This window comes from Rhineura floridana, chromosome 6 (assembly GCF_030035675.1).
Source record: "Rhineura floridana isolate rRhiFlo1 chromosome 6, rRhiFlo1.hap2, whole genome shotgun sequence".
Classification (NCBI taxonomy): Eukaryota; Metazoa; Chordata; class Lepidosauria; order Squamata; family Rhineuridae; genus Rhineura; species Rhineura floridana.
This window is the reverse complement of record NC_084485.1, coordinates 42,985,342-43,008,462: the sequence shown is the minus strand read 5'-3', so window position 1 is coordinate 43,008,462 and position 23,121 is coordinate 42,985,342. Positions and strand designations below refer to the sequence as shown.

The 23,121-nt window shown below is 43.3% G+C and overlaps 1 protein-coding gene across 20 annotated transcripts in view; it reads right to left on the bottom strand.

Annotated features, from left to right (window-relative positions):
• EPB41L1 (erythrocyte membrane protein band 4.1 like 1) overlaps positions 1 to 23,121 on the bottom strand; it is a 231,146-nt gene that overhangs the window by 128,908 nt on the left and 79,117 nt on the right. Inside the window, exon 1 of one of the 20 annotated variants that reach the window (XM_061631576.1) lies at positions 16,799 to 16,856. The exons of 18 other annotated variants lie outside the window; for them this stretch is intronic. The gene's annotated coding sequence lies outside the window, so the exon portion shown is untranslated. Of the gene's footprint in view, positions 1 to 16,014; positions 16,097 to 16,798; positions 16,857 to 23,121 lie in introns of those variants that run through there. One more of the 20 variants, XM_061631577.1, reaches the window with a different exon arrangement.

The following is a 23,121-nucleotide window of genomic DNA, read 5'->3' as shown; positions in this document are numbered from 1 at the left end:
TGCTAGCGATAATTAGGAAAGGTATTGAAAATAAAACAGCCGATATCATCATGCCGTTGTATAAATCTATGGTGCAGCCGCATTTGGAATACTGTGTACAGTTCTGGTCGCCTCATCTCAAAAAGGATATTATAGAGTTGGAAAAGGTTCAGAAGAGGGCAACCAGAATGATCAAGGGGATGGATCGACTCCCTTAAGAGGAAAGGTTGCAGCATTTGGGGCTTTTTAGTTTAGAGAAAAGGCGGGTCAGAGGAGACATGATAGAAGTGTATAAAATTATGCATGGCATTGAGAAAGGGGATAGAGAAAAGTTCTTCTCCCTCTCTCATAATACTTGAACTCATGGACATTCAAAGAAGCTGAATGTTGGAAGATTCAGGACAGACAAAAGGAAGTACTTCTTTACTCAGCGCATAGTTAAACTATAGAATTTGCTCCCACAAGATGCAGTAATGGCCACCAGCTTGGATGGCTTTAAAAGAAGATTAGACAAATTCATGGAGGACAGGGCTATCAATGGCTACTAGCCGTGATGGCTGTGCTGTGCCACCCTAGTCAGAGGCAGCATGCTTCTGAAAACCAGTTGCCGGAAGCCTCAGGAGGGGAGAGTGTTCTTGCACCTGGGTCCTGCTTGCAGGCTTCCCCCAGGCACCTGGTTGGCCACTGTGAGAACAGGATGCTGGACTAGATGGGCCACTGGCCTGATCCAGCAGGCTCTTCTTATGTTCTTATGTACTGAACTCAATAAGCATGCAAATGATCAATCCATTCTCAGCAGACTTGCACAGGATCCCATTTCTTACCTCCTGGATTAGACAACAGAGAAATTAACTAATAGGCAAAAAACCTTGTCGTTTAAGAATGTACCTATAGCCCACAGATATTTCTATCAAACTTTAAAAAGCAGGGAAATTGGGCAGCTATAGTGAATGCAGCAGGGGAGCAAGAGACCTGACCTCCTCTCTGAGATATTGTACTGCCCTATAAATTTGTCAAAATGCAAACACAATTTGGGTTGGTCTTTCACAGTCCAATCTACTTCCTGTGTAGCTTGGAAGAATTTGGTAACATGTGCTTCTGAGCATATGGTGAGTGGTGGCAACATCTGCAATCAGCCCAAATAATAGAAAGAAGACATGTGCTGTGCTGATCTTGTTTTAGCAGGGAGGAAGCAACATTACTAAGACAGTTGATATAGTTGAGATAGTCACTTTAAATATGTCTGATTTACTTTGCAATTTTAGTGAACTTTCCTATAGGAAATAATTTTCTTTTGCTTCTATTTCTGTGAATATGTGAAGTACAGCAATACTTTGCAAAATTTACACTAAAAAACTCCAAAAATAATGGCACTGACTATTCTGCAGAATAGTCTCCCGTGGACGTCAGGCGTGTCTCAGTTTGCCCAAGATAAAACAGTGGGAAGTGAAATATATTCTAGTAAAATTCTAAGTGTGCTCTATGTTTTTAATTGACCGTGCCCACCTTGCCTTAAATTAAGTGGTTTAAACATAGCAGGCTGAAAACATGCATATTGGGCAGGCTAAGTTTGTTTTTTCCAACAGCTAGAGTCATTCTTGAAGTAGCAACATATTGTAATCAATCTGATTTTACATCAAACTGCAGTTTCAGATTCAACTGTTAATGCACCCAAAATAGAAATACAACATAATCTCCAATTTGAAACACAAAAGGCTGTCCTCACCATCATATGACACTGACCAATAAAAAGGCTTTGAAATTCATAAAAATAAATTTGACACAGGTTTCTAGGATGAATGATGAGAGAAATAAAATTTTCTAGATTATATTCTCTGTAGAAACAATAGTAACACAGGAATGAAGAAAAGTAGGAAGAACACCGACAAACATACAAAAATGTAATTCTCCATCTTTGGAGATGGCAGGTATTGCCACCACTCACTATATGTTCAGAGGCACATGTTACCAAATTCTTCCAAGCTACACAGGAAGTAGATGGGACTGTGAAAGACCAACCCAAATTGTGTTTGCACTTTGACAACTTTGTAGGGCAGTACAATATCTCAGAGAGGAGGTCAGGTCTCTTGCTCCCCTGGTGCATTCACTACAGCTGCCAATTTCCCTGCTTTTTAAAGTTTGATAGAAATATCTGTGGGCTGTAGGTACATTTTTAAACTGCAAGGTTTTTTGCCAATTAGTGAATACTTTCATATTTTAACTCAGATGCCAAAATTAATACTTTCTGTTGGCTCAACTGGTATGAAAAACACATACCAAGGCCCCTTGAAGCAATTATCATATACCTTCCTCTATTTTTATAAGACAGATTGTGAATAGCCATATCTCCATCCTCTGTCATCATAGCTGTGGGGCTGTTCAAGGGACTGACACAATCACTGTGTTGTGGCCTGGCAACAATAGTGAGCTCCTTATGCAAAACAGTATTAGGAAACCTCATATTTCTTTGACAGAGCAGTCAGGCTACAGAAGTCTGATCCCCTTCTGTATCTTTAAATCAGGGATGGGGACCCTGTGGCCTGTGGGCCTGGTGTGGCCCTCTGATGTTTTCCATTGCCCCTAAGGCCTCTGCTTCTTGCCCCACAACCTCTTCTATGGCCTTCTCTTTGACAGAGGGAGAAAGCAGCATATAGCAGATGTAACCCTTCCTCCGTCACCGCCCCCACCGCCGCCAGATCTGGATCAGGACTACTATGTGGAGCAAACAGTGGGTCCAAACCAGGTTAGACCTCCAGTACCTACTATTTGCACTGGGGAAAAACTCCCACTGGTGTCGGCTGTACACACAGATAAAAGTACAGTGAATCTGGGTTGGCTATACCCACTGCTGGCATGCAAGCCCTAACTCATTACATCCCCCCCCAAAAAATGCAGCTCTCTGAAGGAAAAAAAATGCACCACCCCTAATTTAAAAGTTAATGATTGGGCAAGCTCAGCTCACTGAGGAGGGTTAAGAAACACTGCACTTGCAGAAAGGTACCTCCTTCTGCCTAATTATTAAAAGGTATAGCAAGCCACTCATCAATTGTACCTGGCCAGCTTAGCCCTCTTCAGGCATTCCACCAACATCTCACACACACATTATGGCATTGTGCATGAGACCAGGGGCAAGTGTGTGCTAAGTTCCACCTAGCATCTGAAGCAAGGAGCCTCCTGTACTCATGGAAGCTCCATGCACCATTTAGAGCCTCATCTTCCAGAGTTCTAAACCATAGGAAGCCTCCATTAGAGTAGGCTTCCTGCTTCAGAAGCTTGTCCTTCAACTTGTTCGTGGCAACAGGGGCAGCGCTTGGCACATTTGCATCTGCTCTGCCCCATACAATGCTACTTAAGTTGGGGGGGGGTTGTTGTAATGCCTGATGTGGGCTCCTCTCTCTGGCCTATATTATATGTTCCTCTCTACTCCAAGAGGACACAGATTATGAATGAAAGAGGCAGGCAGGCATCCTTTCCCTGCCTTACATATCCCACACTTTTTAATATTGTGCCTGGTCATTCTGCTTAGGTTGCAAAGGCCAACAATCCCTGACTGAGGCTTTCTTTGTGCATAGGTCTTAAAGGGCCGCAGGGGTGTAACCTCACCTGCAACAATGCTGCACAGATGAGACAAAACACAAAAAGTCATCATTCACCCCCACTTCCTGCTATGCACCTGTTAAAAGCACAGGAGCATCTTTCATGACTAGGCATTGGCAATTCTCCCCAGCAGAGTTCTATATTTTGACACAGCCAAGAGCCAAATCTATGAGCTGCTGGGGTTTTCAAACTAGTGCAGCCTCAGAAGAGGCCTTCTCCTCACTGGTGCAACTTCAGAGGCTTACAACACAGCAATGACCCCAGCTCTGCTATGGTGCTACTCTACAGTGCATACAGCATCATGGTTAATCTAGCCCTACTGCCTATGACATTACCTCCTCCTAAACAGCCTAGCTTTTCAAGAGAACATTTCATAAGGGGATGGGCAGTGCCCCAGTTATGCAAGAAAGTGGAGGGATTGTTTAATGGAATCCATAAGCCCCAGATCCTGACTCCTCCTATTTTTAGCTAAATCATGCCCCCCCGTAGCCTTCTAAAAGCAGTAGCTAAGTGTCTGGGGGGGGGGGACAGCAAATCTCGTAAGTGCTCCCTGTCTCGTCTTTTCCAGAATATAGCATACTATGCTACTGGCCGTAAGGAACCTTCCTGTGTAGCGAAGACAGGCCATAGCATCGCCTTTTAAAGAACCTGCAGGCAAGATACAGAGAAGCAGATCCAGCCTTTTTCTGCCCCTTTTGCTGCAAAGGCTTGAGGAGCTGTGTTGCCCTGACTCAAAGTTAAAATGGTACTTGCAGTAACTCAGGAGCTAAAAGCCCAGATGTGTGCAGCTGGTTAGGCAAGGAGGTGATTGGCCTGAAACAAAACAACCAGGCTAAGAAACCTCCAGAGAAAGCCTATGTTACAAAAAATGAGACAGAGAGAAAGAGACTCCAGTATTGCCCCTTCCCTAACATCCCTCCCATCGCCCAGCTGAGTCAGTCCTACCTTCGAAAGACTCTCCATCTCTGCTGCATCACTGCTCTCGACTGGGCTGGTGTTGTGTGCACAACACGCTCCTTTCTGCAGAGCAACCTCTTCTAACTTTAACACCCACACACATTGATTGATGCATACTGCAGTCGCTGCAAACCTCTCAGTCCATAGCTGGAGAGCGGGGGTGGGGGGGGTTGGAAGAGAAAAGTCTGGGATCCCCTCCCACACTGCCAGAGTATCAGTGACAGCACTACTTCTCTCTCTGTTTCTCCCCCTCCCCTTTGTGGGATTTCCCTCTTTTAACACAAATCTAGCAGATGGCTATAGACTTAACAGCAGAAATGTTTGTTAGGCACCCAGCGGTGTTCATTGAGCCTACTTTTTTTCTTCCCTCCACCCCCCAAAAATGCCTTCAGCCTTGCTTAGCAGTAAACATCTGGCTCACTTCAGGGAGGTTAAAGGTAAAGGTGTCCCCGCACTTACAGTGCAAGTTGTTTCCGACTCTTAGGGTGACGTCTTGCGACGTTTACTAGGCAGACCGTATATATGGGGTGGGATTGCCAGTTCCTTCCCCGGCCTTTCTTACCCCCCAGCATATGCCGGGTACTCATTTTACCGACCATGGATGGATGGAAGGCTGAGTGGACCTCGACCCCTTTTACTGGAGATTCGACTTCCTTCCGTTGGAATCGAACTCCGGCAGTGAGCAGAACTTCGGCTGCATTACCGCCGCTTACCACTGCTTGCTGCTTGCTGTCCTCCTGATAACACACTACATTGCTGTAAAAGCAAGGTGGGAAAGGAGCCTGAGCATTCCCTTTCTAGGCCTCTGATAGGTCCACTTGCCTCTTTTAATTCTTAGTTTCAGGTCTTCAGGCTAGGGATGGAAGGATCTGTCCGTTTCAGTTCTCTCAGTTTCTCATTCTTCCAATCTTGAATTCAGTTCTCTGCATTTCTGCAGCGATTAGTAATTTTTTGGGGGAAAAGATCCTAATGAAAATTCATCACCAATTTAGTGCAAATGTCTCCTAACAAATTTTGGAAGGAATTTTGACTAACATACACATCTTTGCAAGCAATTTTCCCTAATAAAATGCATTTTGTATATTATTCTCACTAATATAGTTAGTCATTTTTATGCACACTTTTCTTCAATGTATGTATTTTTGTAAGCATTGGTTTGAGAACCGCATTGCAAAATTTGGGTAAGTGTGAATTGCAAAGGATGGCTGTGTTTCAGTTCTCATATCGTTTCAACAAGTGCAAATTTGACAGATTCACCTTGAAATACTAACTGAAGTTCTCTCCCATCCCTACTTCACACTTGTATAAAATTATCTTGATCTAATTAATAAAACAAATTAGATGACAGAGGCATTCACCACAGATGCTGCCATTATGTTTTGCCCAAACAGATACTGGAAGAAGGAGGGGGCAATTCAATTGCTACCACCTATGGGGCATCTTAGTCCTCCTTCCTTCTAAATGTTGCTGAAATACAACTCCCATCAGCCCTAGCAAGCATGGTCAATGGCCAGGGATGATGGCCATAGTAGTTTAGCAACATCTGGAGGGTCAAAGGTTCCCCATATCTGACCTATAGAATGGCACCAAGAAAGGGGAGAACATACTGAAAGCAAGGTAGATAGCATGCACCGAGGGGTTACCCTGTTGCAGCAAAGACAACAAACAAGGTGTACTGCAATGCCTTAAAGACTAACACATTTCATTATGCCATAAGCTAAGGGATAGGAACCTTTTTCAGCCCAAGAAACACATTCCCTTCTGGGCCTCCTGCCAGGAGTAGGCAGGGGCAGACATAGTGGTGGGCAGAGCAATGAATATGAATGTTACTTTTTACAACAGGCTAGCTTCTACACACTCACACATCCCTTTCTTGCCTCCATCCAGGTAAGCAAGAAGTATGATCAGAGTTTGAGGACACATTCCAGCAAGGCAAAAATGTTCAAGGAGCATGCAAAGCAGGGCTGATGAAGCATGTGGCTTAGGAGGAGGCGTGGTCTGGAGAGAGTTCCGAAGGCCAGACAAAGAGGCATGGAGGGCTGCAGCTCCGCATCCCTGCAATAGGTTTTTGTGGAATAGAAGCACCTGTACTTTGTGTGTTTCAGAGCTTAGAAAAGTTACTTTTTTGAACTACAACTCCCATCAGCCCAATCCAGTGGCCATGCTGGCTGGGGCTGATGGGAGTTGTAGTTCAAAAAAAGTAACTTTTCCAAGCTCTGATTTCCCTCTGATCCCACTGCTTTCAATTCAACCCCCCCAACCACCACCATGTATACCTGCAACTGAGGATTTCATTCCATGTATCTGAAAAAGTGGCTCCTAGTCCACAAAAGCTTATGCCACAACATAGCAATAAGGTAAAGGTAAAGGTGTCCCCGCACTTATAGTGCGAGTCATTTCCGACTCTTAGGGTGACGTCTTGCAACGTTTACAAGGCAGACCGTATATATGGGGTGGGATTGCCAGTTACATCCCTGGCCTTTCTTTACCCCCCAGCATATGCCAGGTACTCATTTTACTGACCACGGATGGATGGAAGGCTGAGTGGACCTCGACTCCTTTTACTGGAGATTCGACTTCCTCCTTCCGATGGAATCGAACTCTGGCCGTGAGCAGAGCTTTGACTGCGTTACCGCCACTTACCACTCTGCACCACGGAGGATCTAACATAGCAATAGACTGTTCCTATTTCCGGGTGGGATTCAGTCACATACCAGGTTGCACAGAGGTCTTCCACAACAAACCCACTTCCCCCAAAAGGTTGGATTTTTTTGGACTGGAAAGTGCTGTCACACAAGGTCCTCTAACCTCCAGGCAAAAAAGAAAAGAAAAAAAGAAATGCTTATTAAATTTATTTATTTATATCTCGCCCTTCCTCCCAGCAGGAGACCAGGGCGGCAGCCATTATTAAGTGGCCAACACTGTTTAATCCCTGCAAACAAATCAAGATGAATGCTGAAAAACAGGTCATCTGGAAGCCACAAGACCCTTTGGTTTTTGGACATGCTTAGAAAGTCCACTGGGTGGAAATAGAGATGATCCCTAAGGATCAGCAACTGGTAGGCCCACTGCCCAATTGAGCCCCCAAGCCATACATCCTGGCCCTCCAGTTGCCACCCCAGAGGTATGAGAGGTGTGTGGCCATGACAACAGGACTTGCAGTCTGAAAGGGGGATATGAAAGGCCTTGACCACCACCCTACCTAAAAGTGGCCTTCCCAGAAAGCCAATTGCTCACCACAGGCTTAAGCATTCAAAATATGGGACAACAATGTAAGCCTATTTGATTCTGGGCCCAATTCATGGCACTAGCCTTAATCTTTAAAGCCCTAAATGGCTTGGGAACTAAATACCTGGTGAAGCATCTCTTCCTATACTGGCCTGCCCATATCTTAAGATTTGCTGTCAAGGCTCTGTTCAACAGTATCCCAGAGGGATAGCTATTTTGGTCCTTTCCAGCAAAAACAATGAAGAACCTTGTGGCACCTTAAAGATTAACATTTTATTATGACAAATGTTTGTGGACTACAGTCCACTGCATCAGATGCATGAAGTGTTATCCCAAATTGCTGATACAGGTTTGTACTTAACAGTGGTAATTCATGAAATGGTTTTTTTTTACTGACACAAACATCCTGGCATTAGTAAGCCAATTCACAAATAAAATGTACTAAAAAATCCTTTCTCTTGGTTCAGTCCACAAGTGACAGAATTGAAACTCTTGATGTATTGCAATTCAGAGGTTTCACATTGCAGCCTCCCTCGAATATCCCTTATTTTAAAGGTTGTTGTTGCTGTTCTTGTTTTAAAAAAGTAGTAGATACAAATTACATATCAACAAGGGGAGTGAGCATTTTATCGTGGCACCCTGACTGTGGAACACTTTCCCCATAAGAAGTACAACTGGTACTGACCTTATTATCTTTTCTGCACCAGGTCAGAAATTTTCTTTACATGGGAATTTTAGCTGTGTAGTCTGTCCTATGGTGCTTTACTGCCTCTTAAAAATAGTCTTGATTGTATTTTATGGTTTTTATTTCATGGTTGTATGATCATTTTTAGTTTTATTTTGTATGTCACCCTGATATCTAACTGATGAAGGGTAGTTTTAAACACCTTCAATAAAATAAATATATTACAGTAATATTAAAGTCACAGATCAAAGAGCTCTGAGTTTAATCTAGAACAGATTAATCTGAAGCCATAGTTAGCGGTGTTACTCATTCAAGCATTCCACGTGCAGCCACTCAGCTTTAAAAGCATATTTACTACACATGTTGGCCCATTCGTATGCTAAGTTGATATGCTAGCAATCAGAGTCCTGGGCAGGGATACCACTGCTGGCATGGAAATGCTACACAAGAATGGATCGGTGCACATGATAAGCGCATGCAACCTTGACAGAACATGAATGGAACACTATGAGTTGTATCCAATGTAGCACAAAATAACTCATTCTGTTAGCACAATGATTTACACTTGCGTAACTGAATTCTCCCCCTCCTTCCTCTGTGCACCCCCTAAATCTGTTCGGGTTTTCCCCCCCAATCCTCCTGGGGAGGGTGGAGGTATGCATGGGAGAAGAGGGGGAGTTCTGTTGTGCAAGCATAATTCCTTGCACTAATGGAATGAGTGCACTGGGGAGCCTCTTGCACCGGTTCCAGCAATGGGCTTCACCCACCCCAAAGATTTCATAGATCTAATAGCCCAGCATTACATATTGGGTAACTTAAAGTAGTGGATGACCACTTCTGATGGAAACTGAGCTTGGCTCCCATTCAAAAGGAGAACCAGTGCTCCCTGCCAAAAAAGGGGGGGGCAGTGAAAGGTGTCATGGCCAGATCATGATGGCGAAGGGCCCTTCCAAGTCCATGAGACCCTCACCCAGTGCCCAGTCTGGCTGACCGCTGGTACCAGGCCTGTAACACTTTATATTGGTACTAAAGGCTACTATCACATCTGGTTTGTCCCTTACTTAACATTTTCAAAAGAACTGATTTCAAAATCTTAAGCGATTACAGTTTGGACTTATTTCTTAGCCCCCCCCCCCATGCTGTTCTCCATATCAGAACCTTGTAAATAAAATATGAACTTCAAATGTGCTGCTTAACTCCAAGACACTAAAGGTTTAAGAAAAACATTATTAGTAGAATAGCAGCAATAAATTGCAAGAATGTTCAGCAGTACTGACATTAAGGGGAATTGTGTGGTTAAATGAGCACATCAGCTAAAACTCTCAGCCAGCACCATTAGCTCATATATAGAAGCTAACAGAGAATTTCAAAGCACTTACTAAATACAGTTGGAGGTCTAGTTCACATGGAATGGTAAAGTAGTACTATGCGCACAGATAAAGAAATCCCAAAATATTACATTCGTTGTATTTCCACATGAGCACTCGAGATACTGCAGACATGTTGTTGTTCCATAAAGGAAGCCACAGACCTGAACTTAAAAGATCTGTACAGGGTGGTTCACGATAGATGCTGTTGGAGATTGCTGATTCATAGGGTCACCATAAGTCATAGTCTACTTGAAGGCACATGACAACAACAACAAACAGGGCTTTCCCCCTCCCTCTGCATGCCCCCGCACCCTCCCCAAATCTGCTTTGAGGATTGGGGAAACCCCTAGAACAGATTTAGGGGTGTGTGCAGGGGGAGGAGAGGGAGGAGTCCTGTTCAGCTAGCAGTAATCCTAAAACTGACAGAACCCTGACTTAGCGCTATGTTGGATACAACCTATGTCAAGTAAGTTCAGAAATAATTCTGAGCATTGATTTTAGAGTATTCAAAAATAATTTGTACATACAGAGATTTGTGAATAAGCCTAGCAAGCACCATGCAAGGTAGGTCAACATTATTTTCTGTGTATTACAGGTGGAAGTGTTAAGTCAAAGCTGGAAGATATTGTGAGGTGGTATCTCACCTCAGGGGCTTCTAGGCTCACAACTCAGCTCTCTTGAACAAGACGTTTTCTAAATGCAATGTTTACAAATTTACAATTGCAACACACAAAAACCCCCTTCATTTATATACCTGGGAAATGTCTAGGTAAAATTTTAATTTATTTATGATATTTACAGGCTGCTTTTCACCAGATTGCAGTCACAAAGAGGTTTCCACCATAGTCAACATTACACTGAAACAAAATAATTAAAATAATCATAAATTAAAGCAATACAGTGAGTCCTAAGCTCCACAGCAAACTCAACCAAATCCTCCAAAAGCCTGGGAGAAAATAAATGTTTTCAGTAGGAAAGGGAAATGCATCAAAGATGTAGCCATTTATGCTTCCAGGGGAAGGGAGGACCACAGTCAGAGCACAACTACCAAGAAAGCCCTATCCTATATCCTCAGTGGGATGAGTAAGGCCCCCTCAGCTAACTTCAGACTGACATAGGGAAAATCATTCTATCACGTACCTAGGTCCCAAGTAATTCAGGGCATTACATGCTAACATTAACTTAAATTGGGCCCAGTAGCATATAGGTGGTTAATGCAGATCCCGCAAGATATGCATTATGATTGATTTCATAGTGACACTCCAAGTAAGTACTCTAGTGACAGCATTCTGTACAAGTGGCAGTTTCTGGACCGTCTTCATGGACAGCCTTACTTAGAGCACATGATAGTAACCTAGGAGGTCACCTGAGCAGGCAAAACTGTGACCAGTCTATCCTTGTCCCAGGAATGGCTATATCTAGTGAACCATCCATAGCTGGAAATAGGTACTCTGTCGCTGAATCCACCAGTGACAGAGATGGATCCAAGAGCACCCACAGACTATGCACCCCCTCCTTCAGGGCAGTAGCAGATTGGTCTGGTGGGGAGGAGGTGCTTACCTGACCTCTCTAAGGGTGAGTCACTGCTGCATACCAGGAGGGGGAGATATGAGGTGGCAGCAATGTACAAACACCCTGGTTGAGCCAATTTGGTGCTCCTGCTGGTGCATTTGCACCATCTTGCCCCTCCCCCTCTTCCAGTAAACTACAGCTACTCGTCTGCTGGGAGGTAAGGTAAGCACCTCTGCTCCACTACACTTTCTGCTACTGCTTCAGAGGGAGTGCAACTCCTTCCAGAACAGGCTGACTGTATGTGACTGCAGAGAGAGAGAGAGAGAGAGAGACAGACAGACAGACAGACAGACACCAAAGCAAATAGTAGTAGTTGTTGCTTCCAGGGTAGAAATCAAGTGATCTTGCCAGCAGATGTGCTTTTCATCTGTTAAGTTACCAGACAAAATATAAGAATGAGTCTCTGACCTCTCCTCTCCCTCTGCTGCCCCATGAAATACTACCTGGGTGCCCTTTCAACATTCAATTAGCTAGACAGTTATGAAGCAGCAGGGCAGATGAGTGGCCATTACACAGTCCCCTCACGTAAGTCACATGTGACATTGCTGCAAGTACAGTGGTTGTAAGTAACTTCATAAATGTGACAATGGGGCTATTTCTCAGTCACCGAGCAGTTATTACCAAACAAATAATGCCTCCTGTAATGGGGCAACATGAGAATGTGCTGAGAAATTGAGGCAATAGAGAGCATCCAGGAGCAAGCAGGACAGGGCTAAGGTTTGCTCCTGGTTAGTGATGCTCTATTTAGCCCTAATTCAGGGCCCCGCCCCCTCTGTCTTGACCTCGTTATCTGGCCCATGCACCTCTCACTCATTGAAAGAGTAGGAACATGTAACGTGTGTACAGTCCCTGTACAACTTAAAACCATGATCCTCCAGCGACAGACTGCCAATTAGAGTTATCCAAATTGTCACACGCAAGAGGAGAAATCTCTGTGTGGGTTTCTGCTGCTGATAAAATACATATACAGTTCTTTGTCCAAGTGGATAGTTATCTTAATCAGTCAGCTTCCCCCAGGATTAATTTTAATAGTGCTAATGGCCAAGAAAGAGTGCCAAGTAATACACTATTAACCTTCTACTTTATGCACAGTCGGCTGAATGGGAGCAGCTAAGAATGCTTTGTGAAGGACTTTGGCAAAATGGCTGTGGCACAGGGAAAAGAAACCATGATGGTGCAAGCTGATTCTAAAAGCTTTTATGTTAAGAATATTATAAGAAACTCCTTACCCTTGAGCTTTCTTCAAGGGTCAGAAACCACACTTTTGAGCCACTGAGAATTGTGTAGGAACCACAGATTTATTACAAGACTGCTTTAAAAGAAACCTTATGTGGGATGGGGGGAAATTTGATCCCATTCCAATTTTAATGTGAAACAACCTAATTTGCACTTCTGGAAAAATAAATTAACTGAAAGGCAGCTATCCTTCAAAATGTGCACCTCTCTGAATAGCGTGATGCAGTTTTCCAACCAAGTAATGCGTATAACGTTTATATCTGGGGAAGTGTGCATAAAATGCATTTATCAGTGAAAATAACATACCACAATGCATTATACTAGGCAAAAGTGCTTTCAAAAGTGTGTACATTAGGAGAACTTTGCCCTAAAATGCTGATGAATTATCATGAGGACATTTTTAAAAAAACACAAACTAAGGAAATATGAATTGCTAAATGTAAGATTGGAAAACTGAGAAACTGAAAGAAACTGCCGCTGACAGATTTATCCATCCCTGTGTGTGACTGGCTCTAGTTGTGGCCCTCTGCCTGCAGATTCTTCTTACAAGGACTACTTTTTGTTTCATTTTTTCAAGCAAGGAGTTGTTGCTGGAATCCCAGCTCCAATCAGTCCTAATCAGTATGGTCAGTAATCAAGGATGATGGGAATGGCAGCCCAAAAACACCTGGAGAGCCACAGGTTCCCTACTCCTGACCCAGAATCTACCAATCCCGCCAAATCTCCCACCCAGTGCTTTTTGCCGTAAGATTTATTGTGACAGTTTACATGATTCAATATACAAAATGTAAGTCAGGATCCAGAACAAAGTTTGCAGGTACAAACCTGAAAATGGCTATAGATAAATATTTAATGGCTATTGCCTTTACCCTACAGATGCTATATAGCTATAGATGTATGTAGCTATGTAGCTACAGATGCACATACACAATAAAATGTATGGTGTAGTCATCAGAAAGAACACACCACTGACAAACTCTTGGAAATGTTAACAGCATCAGGATGGAATGTTAAAAATAGTTCTGGATGGGACAGATTTGTGGGTAGAGTTCAGAGGAAATTATTTAAAAGCATAGGAGGGAAGCAGAAGAGCACTAATTTCTCGCCTGCGATCTTAAGAACCCTTATGAATTTGCATAACATATTAAACTCTACAGACCTCCTAGTGATAAGTGTGTTAAATAATAACAATAGTAATCTATGCATACTATAGGGGAAAAACCTGTAACCCACATGCAATGCAATGCAATGCATCATCTTCCTCTCCTATTTAGATCAGGAAACAGAAATGAATTTCCATCAGCAGAGTCTTTTTTCTTCTCCTCGGCCAAATTTTGTATCCGTGTTTCTGGAGCAGCTTAGCAAAATGGTTACATATTTTGCATTGATTTTCCTACATGATGTTTCTATGACCTATGCTAACTAACTCAGCACAGCACTTACCCAACAAGGTAAGACAGAAACAATCCCTTTATAAGGCTTGCTTTCTGGTGAGAAATGACTGTTCCCTAGGCACAAAAGGAGCCATTCAATGTGTTGCCAGTAAAAAACTCTCATGTTCATTATTGCTAGTGCTGTGCTGAGTAGTGACACTGTCCATTTATAAACACATACATAATGCTGACAGTGGGCAAGTTTCATTCTTGCAGATGAGATGTTGCACGTTGCAGTTTGGGATGCTGCCAGGAGATTATGTTTAACAGCTTTATATTTACAATAGGGCATTAATCTTAAATGATCTACAGTTTCATTTACATAGCAAAAATATAATCACTGAGTATTGAAATGAAGTCACAGGAAAAGCAGAAAATAAAATATTCTTTTGAAATTCACTGAGAAATTCACTTGATATTCATGCGGCAATATCAGAACAAGTGGGTTCTGAAATAAAATGTGGTAGTGTGGAGTGCTCCAGAGTTCTAGCCAGTCTGCCAGACCCTCTTTGAGAATATTCCATTCCATTCCATTCCATTCCCTCTTCCTCACCCTGCAGTATTCAGCCAGCATTCTGTGGCTCCTGAGAATGTCCAGTCTCATTGGGCTGTTTGGGGATTCTACCCCACCCCTCTTTGGGATTTTTTCCTAATTTTTTTTGTACTTCTGCTAACCTTGGGACTCTTTTTTGTGCATTGGACCATTTTGGCTACATAAGGCTTGACATTTGAAGAATGACTTTGCAGTATATAGGTTGTCTTCTGTTGAGCCAGCAAAGAATTGGACTAAACAAAGAATGTTAAGTTTCATGGGATTCTTCAGCAGCAGAACCAAGTAGCTATGAAACCCATATCTGCATACTTCTATCCCAACCTAAGCTGATTTAGCAAAAGGTAATACTTTAACTAAATGGGTGATGACTCATGATCCAACAAAGTACTTTTACATCTTATTGATTGAAATGGGGAAATTAAAAGCATGTTCTTAAATCTCTCCAATGAGACAAAAAAAATGCTTAATTTTGCTTGGATCAGACATTTTGTGTCTTCTGTTCTTTGGGATCAACAGATGAAGATCACCAAGCAGCACATTCACAGAACATAGGAAAGTAGTACCTTAGATTAACTGAGACTATTGGTCCATCTAGTACTGCCTACATTGACTGGCAGTGGCTCTCTGGGGTATTAGGCAGGTTCTCTCATAGCCCCACCTGAAGATGCCAGGGATTGAACCTGGGATCTACTGAAGGCAAACCAGATACTTTACCACTGAGTTACACCCCTTTCCTGAGACAATTCTTGATACAAATCATCTAAACTCCAAATGTTCTAGGTGGAATTGAACAAGGAAGCTGGACCAAAAATCCTGTTTAGATGAAATCAACTCTGGCACACATTAAAATCACATTATTGGTTTTATTGAATTACTTCAGTGAAATTAAAGCTCTCAAGTTGTTAAAAAGGATGGAATGCAGAAACTTAACTTGACCCAGTTCTAATGTTCTAAACTACTTCCTAGTCTCAGCTAAATAGGCCTGAAAACAATGTAATTTGATTTCATATTTTTTTATAATATGAACAACAAATCTGGCACTCTTTAAAATTACTAAAAGAATATAATTTTGGCTTAATTTAAACATACAGAAACTACATGGCAGGTGGACCGAAATAGTCATTGGTTATTGCTAGACAGAATCAGATGATAACAAATACTGGCCACAATCCAGTGTCCAGTAAGAAACATGTAGTCCCATTGCTATCAATGGAGCTTAAATGTGCCTAACTCAAGAGGCGCTTGGCCATCGCACTGTCAGTCAGTCTGGACTGTTATACCACAGTAGCATAATAAGCACTGAACAACTCAAGGAAGCAGGGAACTATCCCAGTGCAAGTCAAACAGTGCTGCATGACCAAGCGAGCAAGTCATATTAATCATTCCCAGGATATATTTTTTTACCTTGCCCTTTCTTCAATCAAAGAAAATCTCCTTTGCCTTGCTTGCACAGTTCTACCTTCTCCCCAAGAGCACTACGGGAATGATTCATCTGAACTTTGGCAGGTGCTGCTTCATTTACCGAATTAGCAATCAAAAAACTGCCAATCAAAATCTAGAAAAGGAGTGCTGCTGATATACAAAAATAAATTCTTCGGTTCTGCTCTCAGGCCTGCCACCAAAACTGCTGCAAAATTTAAAATGATCTTGTTGGTTTCTGTCTATTATTATTATTATTATTATTATGAGACTGCCCAATCAACAAAATCCTCTGGGCGGTTTACAGCAAGTTCAAACAATACACAATTAAAATATTAGAATGCTAAAACATTAACTAAAACATTTTTAAAAATTAATCACGTTTCCTGGCTAAAAGCTAGCACAAGAAACATACCAGCATTTAATAATAATAAGGACAGCCCAAGGTCACCCTGAGCTAGGAGCCAAATCCTGAAAGAACCTATATCTTAGGAGACAGATCCTAGGAGAAGGAAGCCCATAGAAAGCTAGTGTTCAACACCACCCTAGCAGGAAAGCTTCAGGGGACACTGTAAACAAGGCTAAATTCCAGTCGGAGAGAAGGGGGAAAAGGAAACTCCACCGATACATACAGGAAGAGAGTCAGCTCAGTCCTTGCTAAAAAGGGCAGCTTCAGCCTTCCTGAAACACAACCACAAGCTCTGTTTCCCTAGGTTAAAGAAAGGTCAGGCTGTTCTAGGTGGGAAAACAACAAACACAAAAGACTTGCCTGGAAGGCTCAGCCCCTTGCTGAGATTAAAAGCAGCCAAAAGCTGAAACAGCCCCGCCCCTCGCTCAGGAAGGAAGCCTGAGAGAATACTAAAGAGTTAAGCCCCAGCTGATAGCCATCAGCCTCAAGTAACACATCACTGGCTGGCAGCAGTAGCTGGGAGGAACCAGCCACACATATAAAGTCAGAGCACCCTAGCGAGGGAGCCTGCTCCACGAGCTAGAGGGAGCCCCAGCTGACAAAGCATCAAGGCGAGTTAAGCAGCAGAGCAAGTTCGGCATCAGGGCGAGGAGGCCAGGGCCCCCCACTCTGCCTGTCTGTTCCCTGACCTCAACTAAACCGCAGTCTCCAACCCATTGACGTAATAAACCTTAAACAAAACTATGCAGGTAAGAAGCCAGCAGGGGTGTGGGGGCTTTCCAGTGTTTTGCACCGCCTGCAGCATGTACGACTATTTGCCTGTTGGACAGAAGTCGTGGGTATGCTCTCGGTGCAATGAGCTCCTGGCTCTCCGGGAATGACTTCATTTCCTTGAGGCCAAGGTGGCGGACCTGGAAAAGCTGAGAGAGGCAGAGAGGTGTGTGGAGGAGGCCTTCAGGGACGTTATAGCTGTGTCCCACTCCAACGATGATAGCTCTCCTGCTATCATGGACAACGATGGTCTCGGGGAAGGAGAGCATCCAGCTGAGGAAGAGGGAAACGATCCCTTAGAAGGGACCCATTCATTGGGGGATGAGCAGCTATCCTCTCGTGCCGAGGATATATCTCCAGGGGGTGGAGGGATCCTTGTAGTGGCTGATTCGATCATTAGGAACATAGACAGTGGGGTGTGTGATGGGCGTGTAGACCGCAAGGTGTTTTGCCTGCCTGGTGCGAAGGTTGCGGATATCGCCCGTCGTTTAGATAGTTTGGTAGACAGTGCTGGGAAGGAGTCAGTGGTCGTGGTGCACGTTGGCACCAATGACATGGGGAAATGCAGCCGTGAGGTCCTGGAAGCCAAATTTAGGTTGCTAGGTAGGATGCTGAAAGCCAGGACCTCCAAGGTGGCTTTCTCTGAAATGCTACCGGTTCCACGCGCAAGACCAGCCAGACAGGCCCAGCTTCGCAGTCTCAATGCGTGGATGAGACGATGGTGTCGGGTGGAAGGGTTTGGATTTGTTAGGCACTGGGGAACATTTTGGGACAAGCCGGGCCTGTACAAAAGGGACGGGCTCCACTTGAACAAGAATGGAACCAGACTGCTGGCACTTAAAATTAAAAAGGTGGCAGAGCAGCTTTTAAACTGACTGAGGGGGGAAACCCGACAGGAGCTGAGAAAGGTCCGGTTCGGAATAAACCTCCCCCCTGGGATAAAAACCAAAGAAATGATGAAATTTTAAAAGGGGTAGGCCTAGAAGTAGGCATTGTGAGAGCAGGGGCACAGGATATAAATTCAGAAGAGCAAAATTACCACAGGCCTAACCACAAGTGCCAAAGACACTTGAAGAGAGACACTGCTTACAAGTGCCTGTATGCTAATGCTAGGAGCCTCCGAACCAAGATGGGAGAACTGGAGTGGTTGGTCTTAGAGGAGAGCATTGATATAGTGAGCATAACAGAGACCTGGTGGAATGGAGAAAACCAGTGGGGTACGGTTATCCCTCGATATAAACTATATCGGAAGGACAGGGAAGGACGTATTGGTGGCGGAGTCGCTCTATACGTGAAAGAAGGCATTGAATCCAGCAAGCTCGAAACCCCAAAAGAGGCAGACTCCTCCACAGAATCGTTGAGGGTGGTGATACCATGCCCCAGGAGGGACTTAATACTGGGAAAGATCTATCGTCCCCCTGATCAAAATGCTCAGGGAGACCTTGAGATGAGATATGAAATTGAGGAAGCATCCAAACTAGGAAATGTGGTAGTAATGGGTGACTTCAACTACCCGGACATAGACTGGCTGCATATGTGTTCCAGTCATGACAAAGAAACAAAGTTTCTAGATATTCTAAATGACTATTCCCTAGACCAGTTGGTCATGGAACCGACCAGAGGGACGGCAACCCTGGACTTAATCCTCAGTGGGGACCGGGACCTGGTGCGAGATGTAAGTGTTGTTGAACCAATTGGGAGCAGTGACCACAGTGCTATTAAATTAAACATACACGTAACTGGCCAATTGCCAAGAAAATCCAACACGGTCACATTTGACTTCAAAAGAGGAAACTTCACAAAAATGAGGGGATTGGTAAAAAGAAAGCTGAAAAACAAAGTCCAGAGGGTCACATCACTTGAAAATGCTTGGAAGTTGTTTAAAAACACTATATTAGAAGCTCAACTGGAGTGCATACCGCAGATCACAAAAGGTACCGCCAGGGCCAAGAAGATGCCAGCATGGTTAACGAGCAAAGTCAAGGAAGCTCTTAGAGGCAAAAAGTCTTCCTTCAGAAAATGGAAGTCTTGTCCGAATGAAGAAAATAAAAAAGAACACAAACTCTGGCAAAAGAAATGCAAGAAGACAATAAGGGATGCTAAAAAAGAATTTGAGGAGCACATTGCTAAGAACATAAAAACCAACAACAAAAAATTCTATAAATACATTCAAAGCAGGAGACCATCTAGGGAGACAATTGGACCCTTGGATGATAAGGGAGTCAAAGGTGTCCTAAAGAACGATAAGGAGATTGCAGAGAAGCTAAATGAATTCTTTGCATCTGTCTTCACAGTGGAAGATATAGGGCAGATCCCTGAACCTGAACTAACATTTGCAGGAAGGGATTCTGAGGAACTGAGACAAATAGTGGTAACGAGAGAGGAAGTTCTAAGCTTAATGGACAATATAAAAACTGACAAATCACCGGGCCCGGATGGCATCCACCCGAGAGTTCTCAAAGAACTCAAATGTGAAATTGCTGATCTGCTAACTAAAATATGTAACTTGTCCCTTGGGTCCTCCTCTGTGCCTGAGGACTGGAAAGTGGCAAATGTAAGGCCAATATTCAAAAAGGGATCCAGAGGGGATCCCGGAAATTACAGGCCAGTTAGCTTAACTTCTGTCCCTGGAAAACTGGTAGAAAGTATTATTAAAGCTAGATTAACTAAGCACATAGAAGAACAAGCCTTGCTGAAGCAGAGCCAGCATGGCTTCTGCAAGGGAAAGTCCTGTCTCAGTAACCTATTAGAATTCTTTGAGAGTGTCAACAAGCATATAGATAGAGGTGATCCAGTGGACATAGTGTACTTAGACTTTCAAAAAGCGTTTGACAAGGTACCTCACCAAAGGCTTCTGAGGAAGCTTAGCAGTCATGGAATAAGAGGAGAGGTCCTCTTGTGGATAAGAAATTGGTTAAGAAGCAGAAAGCAGAGAGTAGGAATAAACGGACAGTTCTCCCAATGGAGGGCTGTAGAAAGTGGAGTCCCTCAAGGATCGGTATTGGGACCTGTACTTTTCAACTTGTTCATTAATGACCTAGAATTAGGAGGGAGCAGTGAAGTGGCCAAGTTTGCTGATGACACTAAATTGTTCAGGGTTGTTAAAACAAAAAGGGATTGCGAAGAGCTCCAAAAAGACCTCTCCAAACTGAGTGAATGGGCGGAAAAATGGCAAATGCAATTCAATATAAACAAGTGTAAAATTATGCATATTGGAGCAAAAAATCTGAATTTCACATATACGCTCATGGGGTCTGAACTGGCGGTGACCGACCAGGAGAGAGACCTCGGGGTTGTAGTGGACAGCACGATGAAAATGTCGACCCAGTGTGCAGCAGCTGTGAAAAAGGCAAATTCCATGCTAACGATAATTAGGAAAGGTATTGAAAATAAAACAGCCGATATCATCATGCCGTTGTATAAATCTATGGTGCAGCCGCATTTGGAATACTGTGTACGGTTCTGGTCGCCTCATCTCAAAAAGGATATTATAGAGTTGGAAAAGGTTCAGAAGAGGGCAACCAGAATGATCAAGGGGATGGAGCGACTCCCTTACGAGGAAAGGTTGCAGCATTTGGGGCTTTTTAGTTTAGAGAAAAGGCGGGTCAGAGGAGACATGATAGAAGTGTATAAAATTATGCATGGCCTTGAGAAAGTGGATAGAGAAAAGTTCTTCTCCCTCTCTCATAATACTAGAACTCGTGGACATTCAAAGAAGCTGAATGTTGGAAGATTCAGGACAGACAAAAGGAAGTACTTCTTTACTCAGCGCATAGTTAAACTATGGAATTTGCTCCCACAAGATGCAGTAATGGCCACCAGCTTGGACGGCTTTAAAAGATTAGACAAATTCATGGAGGACAGGGCTATCAATGGCTACTAGCCATGATGGCTGTGCTCTGCCACCCTAGTCAGAGGCAGCATGCTTCTGAAAACCAGTTGCCGGAAGCCTCAGGAGAGGAGAGTGTTCTTGCACTCGGGTCCTGCTTGCGGGCTTCCCCCAGGCACCTGGTTGGCCACTGTGAGAACAGGATGCTGGACTAGATGGGCCACTGGCCTGATCCAGCAGGCTCTTCTTATGTTCTTATGTTCTTAAAATCCAGCAGAAATAATCTGATCCAAGAGCAAAAGATTTAGTTGTAAAATTCCTTTGGTGCCAAAAGGATCTTAATGTAGGTGTCAGGCAAGCCTTGTTGGGGAGGGCATTTCATAATCAGGACGCCACTATGGAAAAGGCCCCCTCTTTAGATAGAGGAAGCTGGACAAGTGGAGCTCAGGTATAATTCTTTTACTGAATTTGAACTCTGTTCTCTCACAGTTAAAGAACAACTTGGGTGGCCAGTTGCCCTTTATAATTCCAGACAGACCAACATTTCTAGCAGTGTCTGTTGGGGTGTCCTCTTTTGCTATTTGCCCAGTCTGGAAAATGGCCAGTAGATGGTAGTTTTGTCTATTTATTTAACTTAACAAGTCTGTTCCTCACTCAGGCAGCAGATCATTGAGGAGAGGGGCAACAGCACAGCTCATATTTCCCCACTCCTGAGTCAGCTGCAAAGTGGTGCCTGCCCCTCATCCCCTGCATAGCCACAGATATGGATTACTAATGCCACACTGATATATTTGCACTTAATGCCTGTGCTGATAGCTTTAACACACTAAAACTCTATTGAGGTTAGCAGGACCAGCAGCAACATGCCTGGAGAATAGGTATAGGGTGGGTTTTAGCTATAAGAAGAAGGGCTGATGGGAGTTGTAGTTCAAAAAAGTAACTTTTCCAAGCTCTGAGAAGAATTAGTTTCTGCCTCCCCATCCCCACCCGCAGTTCTCTGATATTCATTCTTTTGATGGAAATCAGTGCTAAATTCCTATAATCTATCACCTAATACATCAGTATTGTCGTTTGTGTAAAAGTGTGTGTAAGGCAGTTCTCCCAGGCAGCTGACTTAAACTGCTTGCCTTAATTGAAAAGCTCAGCCTTCACATGCGTGTAAATTGTGAATTGCAATATTTTATATACCCAAATATTAGATCCCTCAGACTTTCAGCTGGTTGCAAATCTATTTTTGCTTTTGTTTTTACTCTGCTAGCACTCTTAAGATGTCCAATTTAGTGAAGTCATTCTGCATTTTCTGTATATTTCCAGCATTTTGAGTTTTGATATATTGTTGGATTTTTCTGATACTTGCATATAGAATTTTAAAGATTGTTAGCAACCTTGAGTACCTTTGCATTCCTAATATTTCTAATTTTGCATCTATGTATATAAATTAGCATATATCAGCTTTATACAATTTATGTCTTTTGTCTTATTTTTTGGTGGTGCATGTCCTGGTTTGTTTGTTTGTTTTTTGGTGATGTATAACTAGCACCCTAGTGGTAAATTTAAGGAACAACATAACTGGATATTAACAATTCTACTCACTAAGCCGAGGAAAGGCCCAATGCTAAAAATGCTAACACATTTAGCCCTCCAGATGTTGTTGGACTCCCATCAGCCCCAGCCACTATGGCCAATGATGAGGGATGATGGGAACTGAAGGTTAACAATATCTAGAGGGCCACAGGTTAGCCACCCCAATCTATTTTAACACTCTTTTAAGCCAGACTTGTACAATGTGTGACTCACCAAGCAAGAAAATGTCCACTATCTATCACACGCTGCTGATATACACACATACTGTAATTCCATAATCCTTGGCAAGCAGCAAAAACCAAGAGGATCACAAAGCCTTTCTGGGCCACCATATATGGTGGTTGATGGCCTGTGTTTGGCTTAAGGGGTCACAAGTGGTGCAGGCATACTTTGATGCAGCAAGTGAAATCTGTTGCACTTAAAAGCCTTTTCACAGAGCTGTCAAAACCATACAGTGGTTTTCAAAATCCAAGTGCTTGTCATTTTTTTGTCAAAATAA